Source organism: Halyomorpha halys, unplaced genomic scaffold (assembly GCF_000696795.3).
Source record: "Halyomorpha halys isolate HHAL.00 unplaced genomic scaffold, Hhal_1.1 Scaffold305.1, whole genome shotgun sequence".
In the NCBI taxonomy this organism is placed as follows: Eukaryota; Metazoa; Arthropoda; class Insecta; order Hemiptera; family Pentatomidae; genus Halyomorpha; species Halyomorpha halys.
Genome location: NW_027105918.1, coordinates 1,293,654 through 1,308,152, shown reverse-complemented (window position 1 = coordinate 1,308,152; position 14,499 = coordinate 1,293,654). Strand labels below are relative to the sequence as shown.

At 30.6% G+C, this 14,499-nt stretch overlaps 1 protein-coding gene across 2 annotated transcripts in view; it reads right to left on the bottom strand.

Moving 5' to 3' along the window:
• Nucleotides 1-14,499, bottom strand: part of Eip75B (Ecdysone-induced protein 75B) — a 180,266-nt gene that overhangs the window by 33,989 nt on the left and 131,778 nt on the right. The window lies entirely within an intron of this gene.

Sequence of the window (14,499 nt, the reverse complement as noted above, 5' to 3'; positions counted from 1 at the left end):
TTAACTATTTTTGTTTCTCTTTTGATCTAATAAAATTGAAAATATTGGTTTTTAGACTTTTTTTGTATACGGACCTCTAATAAAAAAAAGAAAGAAAAATATCTTTGACTACATAAAAAGTTACAAAGCAAACTTCAACCTATATCAAAAAGACCTGTGGTAATCCGGTAGAAACTAAAGGAGGCTCCAGTGTTCTTAACTGAACATTTTAAACTAGAAAATTCCAAACATATCGATAAACAATCTAATATTTCTCCATCTTCGGCCTAGGATCACACAAATTATAATTCTCAACTACAATATAAAACATTATATGTCATCGGCGCAAGCACAGAAATTGTATTCAATGAATACAACCAGGATGGCTGTATGTAATAAATGTAACATTAATTATTTTAACAATTTCTTCGTAGCTAAGAAGAAAATCTAGGTATATATATTTAAAAATTGTACTAAAATATTTGTATCTATGAAAAAGATTTCTTTGGTAGTTAAAATACCAAAGGTCTAACCAAGACATCATGGGTATCCATGGCCATTAGTCTAACATGTTCAAGTATGTTAAATGGAGAAATATTTTCTTCTATTAGCATGCTGAAACGATATTAGATTTAATATGGTTGGGAGTCTGTTAATAGATCTGCTAAAAGGAGAAAGATATTTTGACGTGTTAGTATCTGGTCTTTGGTTTGTGTTTTTTTTCCATTGGACGTTTCTAAACTCTATTGAAGTAATGAATAAAAATAATAATAAAGTAATTAAAAAAAAAGTAGGGAAGGAAACAAGAAACAAGTGAGGTAGAGGAAAGATGATGTGACGAAGCTGTAGTATATTTTATAACTTCTTAAAGACGTGAAAAATAGGTTCCAAAACAAGTTACCAAGAAAATCCGTTATGAGCTCCTCTGCATTTAACGTATAACATGGACTTAAGTTGGGCTGCTCATAATCCTTTACTTTTAGCATTTAGCAGGTTAAAACCTTTTATGTTTAAGGCATCATGAATACTCCTACCTGAAGATACAAGGAGCAGGTATGAAATGTTTTTGGGAAAAAGTATCTCTTCCAAGCTGTGCCCCTATTTCGTTTCCTTACTTACAACCTTTAATAATTTATTATTAGAATAGAAACTTACTTATCCGTTTTATTCTGAATCAAAACATCGGGGGAGCTCGTTAATGTTTAGTGCATAAATATTAATATTAATTTGATTCATATTTAGTTAAAATTAAAATATAATACAAAACTTATTATGCGTTGAAGTTAAAATTTTTTTTATTCATTTATTTAATGCTATTTACTACATTATAATACATTTAGTAAATTCGATCTCAGTTAATATGGAGTGTTAAAGGCATGTAGAGAAACTACCCATTGGTAGCACTCTAAGACGTTTCACATTAGCAGGTCTCGTGGCCATCTTCTTTTCAGGCGCCTCGGAGGATTGTCAGAAATGGAAGAGTAAGCAAGGTCTTCTAATAGAGCTTCTTAATAAAATACGTCCTCAATTTTTTCCAACATTCGAAGTCGGGATATATATTTCCTGATCGTTAACATCAAGCATCATTAAAATTTTGTCAACCTCAGTAAAAATTCATTTGTATAACGTAACATTTAGGTTATATAAAACCAAGTTGAAAAAAACAAAATTTTATCAAGGTTTATAAATGTTTAGTTAATGATAAGGGTTATTGATAACCTGATAATAATAATAATAATATTCTTTATTCATTTTAAGACGAGTCATTTTACAGTAATACAACAGGCATTGAATGGGCTTTAGTGTCAAAGAGTAAAATAAAAAAAAATTAAATAATAAAACCATAAAATAACTCCAATAATTGAAAATTAAAGAATAAAAAAGAAGTATACAATAATGATTAAACAATGTTAAACAGTATCTTAGTAGATATTTTAAACGTTGTACAATGTTTTAAATTTATGATAAAGCACTAAAGGAAGAATGCCACCTCAAATTTTATACATGTTATATTGCACAAAAGGACTCCCTAGTGGTTATTCAAAAATAGTTTTAGTTATGTCCAGCAAATAGGGTAAAAACTTTTTTTTCCTTTTTTTTTTTTGGCGATTTTGCAGGTAAAAATAAATATTTTTATATGATTATATATAAATAGTAAATGATTGTATCATCTTTATGAATTATTAACAAGATATCATCAAGATTCCACAGGATCTAGGAGAGTGAGCAGAAAGTGGTTCAGGAGCTAGTGAATTCTAGTAGACAGTGGGGCCTAGGTGAGGGGTACCGAGGTCAAGCCAGTTCGTTCGCCCCGCGTCCCGGTCACCTCGCGGTGTAGCGTACTCCGGAGTGAGTCACATTCGGCGAAGGGTTCGGTACCCAACTGACTGGAAGAGAGGAGATCGCTCCGTTACCCCACTGACTCAGGCCTCTACGCTATATGTGTTAGCGGTGACTCATTTCTCGATGAGGGGAAGTACGGAGAAATTCGTAAACTAACTTACAAAGAATCCCATCTATCATGTAGGGAGATGAATCGAAATAATTGGGGAAGCTTCATGATAATAGTGTCGTAAATAGATCAAGAAGAATGGAGAGAATCAAGAGATTCCTAAATGTTTTTCTGTTCACTAATTCTTGTTTCTTTTATTTCGTAAAAGGAAGAAAGAATTTTAAGGAACTGTATTTAATGGAATAAAAATTCTTAATTTAACATTGAAATATTTTTAATTTTACTGTTATGTTGGTAATCGACATATTTTGCTGTTGTGAAACTTTGAAAATTCTAGAAAACACCAACAGATGATGTAGTAGGAGTGGTTGAAATTACAAAAATATGAATTGGAGAAAAATTGAATTTAAAGTTTATTTATTTCTATTTTAGGCTAGAACTCAAATTTTTAATTCCAAAAACTAGAGCAAACCAAAACGTAGTATTCAATGTATTTATTCATCTAGGCAAAAGTGTCTATTTTCTTAAAATGCCACAAATAATAATTTTCTACTTATTCTGCAAAACAGACTTCCCAGCTAGATTCCTTAAGCCTCTACTATGTGGAGTCCAACTTGTAATTACGTTTAGAGTATCAATGATTTCGTTATAATTTTATTTTGTAAATTGAATATACGTCATATTTATTATTGTATAAATTAAATGAATATATTATTTTCATAAAAAATCTTTTGACAATTAGAATTACACTTTGTTCAACAAGTATAGAGTTCAAGTGTATTCTGTTAATGAACTATAGAACTTTAATTAATTGCACTCTGATAAATACTCAAAATATCTTGTTATAAGGAAGGAGTTGATGTTTTATTATCAAAATCTTATACATAAATTAAATAATAATTCTTTCATGGTACATAAGGGTAATGGTATGCAATAAAAATTTTATTTGCAAGAAAAACACTTCAGAATGTATATATACTTATTAGGTGTTAAACGGCATAATTCAAATTTTAAAAAAAATATATAATTCCTTCTGATGATAGAGATCGATGCCTTATTTCAATTACTATGGATTAAGTGCATGTTTTATCTGGAATTTCAACCGAATAAGCACTTCCAAACGGTCTATTTGCAAATAGACAGCCCCAAATATTTCATAAAAGTAACGGACATACCTACGCACCAAAATAACGGTCCGTACCCAAAGGGTTCACTCCTGCAAAATGCAACTGACCCGTTACTTTGCAGTTCCTTAACGCTGAGAACAACCCTTTGACCCCGATAACAAAGCCCTAACGGTTCAGTTTTCGGATGGTTTTACATTTCCCGGTAGCACTAGATGTGGGTCAGAGAGACTACACTTCTTTTCGTACGCCCTCCAGTTTGAGGGTCTTCCGGGTTCTTCCAGAGCCATATTTACTTCAAGGCACTAATGACGTTCCTGTCAGTGCAGTTTGTTCTGGGTCTCCCCTGGGACATTAGCTCCCAGCTACGCTACTGCATAGTGGAAAAAGCCATGACAGAGTATAGATTTCCCATTTGTGCCCAACTTATTGGTTGGTTTTGGAATATGTGAATATGAATATTAATAGGGGAATTATTATTCTATTAGTAAACAAGAAGCGATGTTACTTATTACTCTTATACACTTATAACTCATACACATCATGGAATTTTGACGTTGTAATTTTATTTTAATTAAAAACTGTTCCTTTATTTCCATTTTTTAATTTCTTCTCTCCAAGGTTTCGGCCCTTACACCATAATCAATGAGAATACTAATCATTTTTTTTATCTTCAATTTATGCGTTATTAATAATACGATTGTCATTTGGACATAACTTAAATTGATATTTTCATACTCAAATATTTCTTTCAGTCTATTACACCCAAGTCTTTTATATATGTATGCTAACTTTAACTAAATGATATATAAAAAATTAATTAATATTCCTTCAAATTAAACTTTGTCAGGGCTATTATGAAGAAGACAAATTGCCCATGTTTCGACCACAATGTAGTTCTTTTTCAGAGCTGTTAATGGGTTTAGATAGTAAAAAATGAAGAAAATAAAGAATATATTTTTATATATCCAACAAAGTGGTTCTTGTTGAGTTTGTAGTTTGCCAGATAGTTGAAAATCAATCTACGAACTTTAATTTAATTTTTCGTGACGACCGATATTTCTTTACTTGAAGAGTTCTATTCCTAAACTATCGCATGAAAATTTCTTTAAACGTTTTAGGAATAAGAATTTTTTTTTTTGCTTTTAACCAAATTAACAAAGTTCCATTATTGACAATTATTGCTACTACTATTTAGATTAAATTAGAAAAATATTTTTAAACTAGATTTTTTTATTTTTAAATTACAAAAATAGGTTTAATATTTTAAGAGGGAGCCCTTTAATTTAAAACTTATTTATACATATAGGAACAATATGGCGTCAATGATACGAATCACTACGCCACAATCGGAGAACAGTTGGTACCTTATCCATCAGAGAGATGTACGATCCGAGGACTACAAGAGGGAGGTCACTGACCCCTGGTCTACTGAGAAGGCCTATTGTAACCATCTGTAATTAGAGGTACGCCAGTTCTAGGAACTGCATTGTACCTCCACTCTTCGCCCCATCCTTCTTGTATCCTTAGTCCTATGTGCTATCTCGTTTCTCATTGGTCCCTTGCTAATTAGTTAATCTACGCGTAACTGTTAATCCACGGCTTCTTAGGTACTCTACTACGTCTTCTGACAACATCTACTACGGGGGCCTGTTGTCATACTATATTCTAATATGAATAGAGGAACGAAGATGTACTATACATATAGTATATATATATAATATATATAAACAGAATAAAAAAGGTTTTAATATTATCGCTAGTGACGACCCAAGTTGAGATGATTGGTCTAAAAAAAGTTTTAAACATCTTCAGAACTAAAATAGAACATGTAAAATAAAATATCAACGCAGAAGGATTTGATAGAAGATGTCAGTACTAATTTTGGGATCCGCAGAAATAAGGAGATAATGTTTGGTCGTTTTTAACATTCGAGAAACTGTATCTAAAAAACTATTGGGTCTGCAGAGGCCATGGTTTGAAATTATGTAATATTTAATCTTATATATAAAGACGTAGAATAATATTTGTATAAAAAACACTTATAGGTCAAAATAGGAAAAAACTAAGAAACAAATCCGAAAATAGCGAAAATATACATTCTTAAAATAGTTGTAATATTTTTAAAATTAAATACCAAGTCTCTAATATTTTTAATTATATTTATTTTACGTAGCCATAAAAAAATTGCTATACTATATTTTTTTTGGATATATTTTCCATTTTCTGAGTAAAATATATTATTTGTTTGTGCTAATTTTTTAATTCAATTTAATTTAGTGATGCATTGTTAGTTAAATGGAGTACTGCTGACAAATCGTTTAAGGCTTTTTCTATCTATTAGCATAACAGTAGAAGTAGAGAATTTTAGTAGGATTCCAAAAATAAATAATTTAAACTTGCTTATAATTTATCTAGGAAAGCTGGGTAAAGTAGGATAAGTTAGAGAATGCGCGAAATAAGTTAACGGCTTTAAAAGCTGTTGAGCATGATGAACTTTTTTTCAGAGTAGACGAAGAGTTGAAGGTAATTAAATACCTGTCTGACTTATACAATATTTATCACTCTCTCCTAGATATAAGAAGTTTGAGAACTATTTTAGTTATTAAAATTTCTAGTTTACACTTTTATAGAATGGATGGTATAAATAGTTAAGCTCAAAATTAAGCTGTGCCTGAAGTAGGAAGAACAAAAGTCAAGACCCAACTCATTTCCCCGGACAGGGCGGATCGGATTCAGCCCCCGCTGGCGTTTTCCTTTCGACACCGCTAGATTTCTCTCACCCCCTTCTCATCTTACCCGCTCACATTTCCCCTTTTACTTTTTATTTATTTACTTCCCCATCTTCTGGACCGGATAATCCAATTAGTTTCGTTCTTGCCAATTCAAGATTAACCAAGAAAAAAAAGAACAATTTTTCGACGGGCATAGGGGATTTGGTTCGAAATTATCAATTTGGAAATTTTAGCTCGAGGATTTTAGAATCTCACAAACATTAATTTACCCGAATATTAACTGTTGTAAAATAAATAAATAATGTATAAGTTTTATTTTAAAAATTTAATTTTCTGACTTCATTTGAGTTATTTAAAACTCCTATTAGTTTCAATTTTCTCAATGTTAAGATTTCCATTTCAGTTTAAAAGTGACAGAAAACTGGAAGAAAATATTAGGTGAAATAAAAACCTTCATATGGCTTTTAGAATTATCTTATCCAATCGTGGACGTTTATAATATATTTTCTAAAAACATTTATTATTTAATCACAATAATTAATTTTATTAATTTCCATGGTTCATTATTTCATGTATTTAACAATGTCCAATACTTATATATATTTTAATTTTATTGCTTTAGATCTTAAATGAATTTATTTCAACCATATTTTCCGAAATAGATTTAGTATTCGATATTTTTAAATTTATGATAGATATACTGTCATAATTTATTAAATTAACTATTTTGACTAAGATTAAACAATATTACTTTCGGCAAAAATAATATAAACGTTTGAAAGCGGATAAGAAAAATCCAAAACATCACATAAAATAAATATAAGGAATTGTAGAAGATATTCATTAGAAGTTATACCAGTATACAATTTTAAAATCAACATTGTTGGTGAGGGATGTTTTTTCTAGAAAAAAAAAATAAAAAGTAAAAAATCATTTAGTTTTATATTTTTTTGTTAAAATAAAATTATTAATCTCCATATTAATCCCAATTATCAGAAATTCGGGGATTTACAGAAAGAACTATGATCAAGTCTTTTACTAAATTACTTCCAAGCAAGAACTTAGAACTTGGAAGCCCAAATTCTTCGAAGCTCGTCAAAGACGTCACAGTCAGTGGGCCAGCCGTTCCCGGTGAGTCAGGCAGTCACACAAAGGGCAGTGAACCCGGGCAGTTCATATCGTCAGCTCGCTCCTGCAAATATATAAACATTTATCTATATCCCAATCCCGAGGGATTGCAGGGCAGGCAACAATGCAGCCAAGATCGTTCCAATCTAGGCCGGGCCGTTAACTGCAGACAATGCAGGAGCTCATCTCCCGTCGGTTATATCATAGCAGGGAATATATTATGTCCATCTATAACGCTACTTTGCCCCACATTTTGGTTATTTATCTATGGCCCCTTGCCTAGTTCGTTAAATTATATAATAAAACTAATAAATAACTGAATATACCCAGAGGAATAATTAACCGTACATTCATTATATATATATGGTAAAATATATGGTATAGTTGTCTTCAAACTGCAAAAATCGTGTTAAACCATTATTTAATCACGCCGCTGTATGCTAACTGATTCAAATCTACCCAGATCATTCGTTCTACGAATTTGCGGGGACTGCTAGGCTCCGGTCCTTACCACTTGCGGGGTTCCTCAAGGCTCTGTACTGGACCCTCTATTGTGCGTCGTTATCATGGTACTAGTAGTCTCCCTTAAGAGTCCAGAGGCTGTGGTAGCGGCTTACGCTGATTACATTGGATTCTGCGCCTCCAGCTCTATGGCTCAAAAGACTCTCGACCTGACTTCACAGACTTCTGCTGTCACCAAAAGAATATTTTCCAAAAAAAGGGAAATTTTAGGAAATTATGGTCAGATCTTCCATAGTTAGGAAATCCTGTAAAAATTGTAAGGAAATTTTAGTACCCCTCACTATAAGTTGTTGCGGCTTATAGCTTGTATTTATTATTATAAATTATAACTATAATTACAATATTGATAAGATACTACTATTGTAATTTCAAATACTTACGTCCGTTAATATAAATTATTTAAAACTATTAATTCAGAATATATTTTAGGAATTGTTTTTACAAGAACGGCATGAATACAGTAAAGATTTTTAGTATTTCTGATGCACTTGACTGTTGGAGTTTAAATTATAGTAAGTTTTTAAAATAAACTACAGAATAATTTTATATAAATAATAAGTTATAGATTTTATTAAGTTTTTCTTTTAATTGGAAATCTCGTGTAAGGAACAAAAGATACGACAACAAAAATCCTAGGAACTAGGTTCTACTATCAAGCAAAAGCTGAACCAACAGCATTCCTCCTCGCAGACCTGGAAGTCGACTGAACGCAGCGAACCGGCCAGGGCGTGAAACAGAAAGTGTTTAATCGCCCGTCGTAGCATCGATCCGACTCAAAGCTTCAGATGTTGCTTCTTCTGATCTCTAATCCTCATAATCCACCTCATTGAGCAACTGGTAGCTGGACCGAAGCTTTGGAACAGAACTGGAATTGCAACTAGGAAGGAAAGAAAGGAAGAATCGATGGGGGTTTTACCGTCGTTAGTCAAGAAAGAAACTAGATCACTCTATGCAGCCAGGACGTAATGAGACATGGAGCATTCAATCGTAAAAAATATTGGAAAGCGCGTTCTGATTCTATCTATCCGTAATCGTAAAGATTAATGTCAGTTTTAATATTAAGTAAAAAACTCAAAAGAAAACAACAAATATTGGTAAGGTGTATGAAGCCTTCAGTAGAAAAAGGAGTACATAAATGCAGACATAACATAAAATGAAATAACACATCTCATATCAACAATCCAAACAAAGGCTTAACAGAGTGACTCACTTCCATAAAATTCAATATATACTCAAAAACTATCTATGTTTTTTCTGTACTGATGATGCCTCAATTGACGAAACGCTGACTGGATAGTTAATTACTACTTCTTGGGAGTATTGAGGATTTCTTTTTGAATTCTTATAATATCCAAATAATATAGCATCATATTTCGGTTGATCTGCTACTTCTTGATAAAAAAAATTAGCTAATGAACTAGAAAATCTTCCATGCCCACAAGAAAAAAAAATGTATTACCTCAAATTTGTATCTCAATTTGAAATGATCAGTTTCATTGTAATTTTTTTCTGACGATATTTAGGTATCTAAATCATAAAATTGGTCCTCCTCAATATTTTAATTTTTACTGTAACTTTACACTACTTTATCCAAACAAATAAATATATCGTGTTATTTTCTATTAGATGAAGTTCCTTAAGTCATTTAGTCGATATTAGATATATTAATTGTATATATTATGTATATATACTTAAAATATAAATAACTGATCTCATTGGTGTTTCTTGCCTGAGGGGACATTATTCAACTCTGATAAGACGTTACTATCTTAAATAGATCAGCGGAAAGGAGGTGTCAAGGAACTCTTGACACTACTGAATCTGCAAGTTTTATTTTCTCACGCATTTTGTTTACGGTTTGTAAAACCGAATTTAATATCAGTTTCAAATATACTGTAAGACAGATCTTGCTTGTTTTGTAAAATATTAAATGCTGAATTATTAGTCAATAATAAAAACCAAAATTATGAAAATAATTTAAATAATCGATGACTTACTTCAAAGTAGTGCTAATTAGATAATCCCTGACTTTTTCTAGGCTCAAGAAAAAAAATATTTCCATTTTATAATAATTTTAACATTGGGCCAGATACCATTCACTTCCAGCGAGTTACTTATCAATTTATCTTTCAAAAGAAAAAACCTTTGAAGCTCAAATTACTAAAGACATTTATTCTGTAGATATGCATTGAAGTTGAACTTCAAAATATTTAGACTAAGTGGTTTAAAAAAATATAGTAGGAAAACGAAAAGAGAGATACAGATTAAAAATGTTCTTAAGACGGATATTATGATTTAAATATAAATTGTTGAATTAACAATAATTAACCCAGCCTTAAAATGTAACATACAGCCGTAATTAGAAACGCAAGTTAAACTGAGTTTATAAATATTTATATATTTATTCACGATGAATAAGGATGCATCCATCATGGCCAACATGTGAATACTGTGTGCTGCTTGACATTATTGTATGTAATGAAACTGATATAATGTGATAAGATCCTGATATGATATGAAAGATATTCAATTTAATTTAAGAAAAAAAAAATTGCGAGGTGTGGAAAAAACTTTGAGAATCCATTTTAAAACATTCCGCCATCGGACACCGACAGAGTTCAATGACATTCGTTCTAGAAAAATCCGACAGGACGTCGGGCTATCTTCAACTAAGGCTAGGTTTGATTCTTTTATGTATCGCAATGTAAAGGAAAGACACGATTTAATCACTTCCCTTGCCTACAATTAGTCAGCCAAGCGTTATGCCAAAGCCTCCAGGATCACGTCTCGAAGATTTCCGGTATCTTATCTCGCATTCTGTTCGGGAGGACAGAGGGGAGATATCTTGGTCATATCTGGATGGCGGAGCAGCCTGCAACACTGACCAGGAAATGCAAGACAAGAACAATCGTACCAGCCAGGAGGTCGTCGCCCTCAGGTAGCGAAGACCCCTACCCTAATTACGACCGGAGGTCCAGGAAAATACACAAAGGGATAATGTATAAACAGAGATATTGTCCTTTCTGTGTTCCTGCCACGATAAGGGCGGTTTTCCTCATCCAACTCACAGCAGAGAAATCAATTATGGTATGAAAAATACTGCTCGTAGGATATTTAAATAAACTGAAGACCCGAAGAAAGGGGATCGACTCCAGACAAACAAGAAAATTGTAAATGAATATAATAGATAATCCACTTTTTCCTTCCCTCTTTCCTAAATATATATCATGAAATAAATAACTTATATGAATCTGTAATGTATCGGAAAATATAATATAAGGAATAAATAAATAAAAGAGAATGGAACTTAGCCTGCGTCCGTGGTAAAACCCTCAATAGTATTGGTTATTGGTTTTACACTCCCAGAGGCAGGTTGTAAATCTTTCCACTTCAAAATCAGGTAACTGAGGAATATTTTGGTTCTTTATAGGTTTCCTGTCAGGTATTGTTGAGGGTAAATATTGAGTTAGGATTCTAACCCTCTAAATGATGTTAGTTGAAAAAAGAGAATATGCAAAAAAAATATTGTATTAATTTCCTGACTCTCTGGAGTGAATTAATCATAAAAAGATTAATTTATTTGATTTTGGTTTAAGAAAAAAATTATGAAATGATTGAAATATATAAACACTTATTTTTATAATATCATTATAATAAATTTGTTTGTAAGAATTATATTTAGTTTCTAAATAAATATTTTAGTAATTTATTTTTTAAATATTACATCATTGTTTATTAATTATTATGTTAGTTTATTTTCAAATCAAAAACCTTTTAATTTAAGGTTCAAATTAACACTTATTTTTAAAAAAAATATATAATTGTCCAGTTTTTTATTCTTTTTTTTTAAATAGTCGACTAGTTTCTAAAAGTGATAATTAATTTTTAAAATATATTACTGTTTTATGTTCGTGAATGTCATAGTATTTTAGTTTAGTTTTAGTAAGAACCTATTTTATAAAAATAGGCTAGTAACACATATATGAAACATTATCCTCCCCTAAATAAAAAAAAAAAATGAAATAAATAGATAAATCAAAATGGATCAGGAATTTAGAACAGTTATGCATGAGCCTTAAAGTAGACAAAATGAATACCTCTATAAAATCAGTCTTTGTATTTTCAATATTAATTCTACAACAATTTAGCATTGACTGAGCGGTACAGGAGAAAATTAATATTTTGTAAACTGTTATATTTTTTTCAGTACTTTTACAAAAGAAAAATATATTAATTTGATTAATTGAAACACTAGTTTTATGAAAACTGTGTAACTGAAAGGCTCGTACTATTCTTAATGATGTTGCTATTTAAAGGAATTCAACCATAAAATAAAGTAATAAAAAAAATATTAAATAAAAATATATCATCTTGTACGCTTTTGTTTTGAACTGAGGGCTAGGCTATCCCGCACAACACCTTCAGTGTTTACAACGGAATTGTGCTGCTCTGATTCCCTTCCTCAATAATTCGTACACTTTCTATCAAAATATAAATATAAACAATATTATTAATACTAGTATAAATATATATTAATACTGTTATGTGTAGCAACGCAATATGATTAAGAAACGCAAACTTTCTTTTCCTTTTTAATTCCTGTTATAATTCTAGAACAAAAGTTATCGTATAAAAAAAAAAAAAAAAAAAAATACATAATATTTTATTCAAGAAATATTACTCCTACAGGACATATACCTAGTATAATGTATATTATAGTGTGTAGTATATGTAGTATAGAATATATTTATAGTGTGAATTAAACTGGTTAATTTGAAAATAAAAAATATTTTTATTTGTTAGTATTTTTTTAATCTTATTTTCTATGCATGTCTTTAAGAATAATTTTTTTTTTCATAATTTTAAACCTACTCAAATAATAAAGACAATATAAATCTTTAAATATAACATATACTATAATATGACTTTTTATAAGGTATTTACTCCTCATATTCCTCCGATTCGCGGGCAACATATAACGCCTAAGTAATACTAAAAAATATATTTTTGTTCAAATAATGGCTTATATTTTATTATATAACGATTGATATATTTATTTAGTAATGTTATTATTAAAAAAAATAAATAAATTATGAGCATGTTTTTCATTTCGCGGAGCGGACGGGGGTCGGTGGTGGGTGCGACAGTAGCCGCGGGGTCAGTGCACTCCTAACGGGACTTGGCCGTTCACCTCGTCCCGGTCGTCTTTCGGAGGAAGGCTCTATTTCACACCTAGCTAGTATATATCTCCCTATATATCTATATTTAAATATATAAAAATAATCTTGTTTATGTATATATACAATATATATAGGCGGTCCATATTGTGTCTTACATATTTAGGATATCCCATTATACACTATACATTCCCGCTAACCTCAATAATTTTTGAGAATTTTGCTTATCGCAGTCATAACAGTAACATATGGCTTGTATCTTTTTGGGGCTTTGTTATTTTTCTAACCTCCCTTAACTTTATCTCCAGGGCTCCTAACTCTAAAACTTCCAAAATAATTGTGTATTTTATTTTTTTTTTTTACGGATAATCATAGTAGATTACATTTTAAAACTAATTTATATAGACCATTTTTTTCCGACGCACTCTGAAGCTGCAAAAAAAAAAAAAATGAAATAAATGAAACGTACACAATTTCTATTACTGTTTTTATCTATTTGTGAACAAACAGTTCAAAAAATTTTAAAATTCAATTCAATATAAGAATAATTGAGACATTTTTTTATCAAAGCGTCAACATCATGGCAAACATATTTTTCTCAGACATATAAGACTTTTCAAAAGTATATTGGAGATAAAGTTTGATAAAGCTTACTCCAAACTTTTAGTCCATATTAAGTATTTTAGTCATACATTAATAGCCAATATATTTTAAAAACATTTCAAGCTTTTTTTTTTTTGCTATAATGGTTATAATTTCAAAAATATTCTCGTTCTCTTTAAATAATCTTTTACAGTCAAAATTATTTTAGCTTATATATATATATATTTTTTTTTTTGTAACAATGGGGTTGAAATGCATATGTAAGCGAGTTATTAACAATAATAAAGGATGCAAATTTTTTTTTATTATACTACTATAATCTATTATAATTTATTAAATTATGAGATGATCCACTATAGGTCTGATAAAACTTGGCAGTGGAGAGGACAGTTTGCTATTTCCGCTCTCTGGAACACCAAAACCGGTCCTTCCATTAACATTTCGGAGTTGAACTTTTTTGGAATGCACTTTCCCCAGTTTAAAAGGAGGTTTACTTGGAGTATGGAATTTTTAAAAGATGAATTTTCCTGAGTTTTTTTTTAAATATAGAGGAAAAACCAGCGTTATGTAAAATGTTTCCAATTTCAATTTTAATTTTTTTCTCTTTTTTTTTAGAATACTTTGAGAAAGTGGCATTCGCGGCACCCTTGGCATACGCTCGGTAGACCCTAAGGTGCCGCAGCACCCACTTTACGAACCACTGCTTGAGAATACAGGATTCAGGGGTTTCGGGCAAGTACAATATAAACGTATATGCATATACGTACATATTATATATA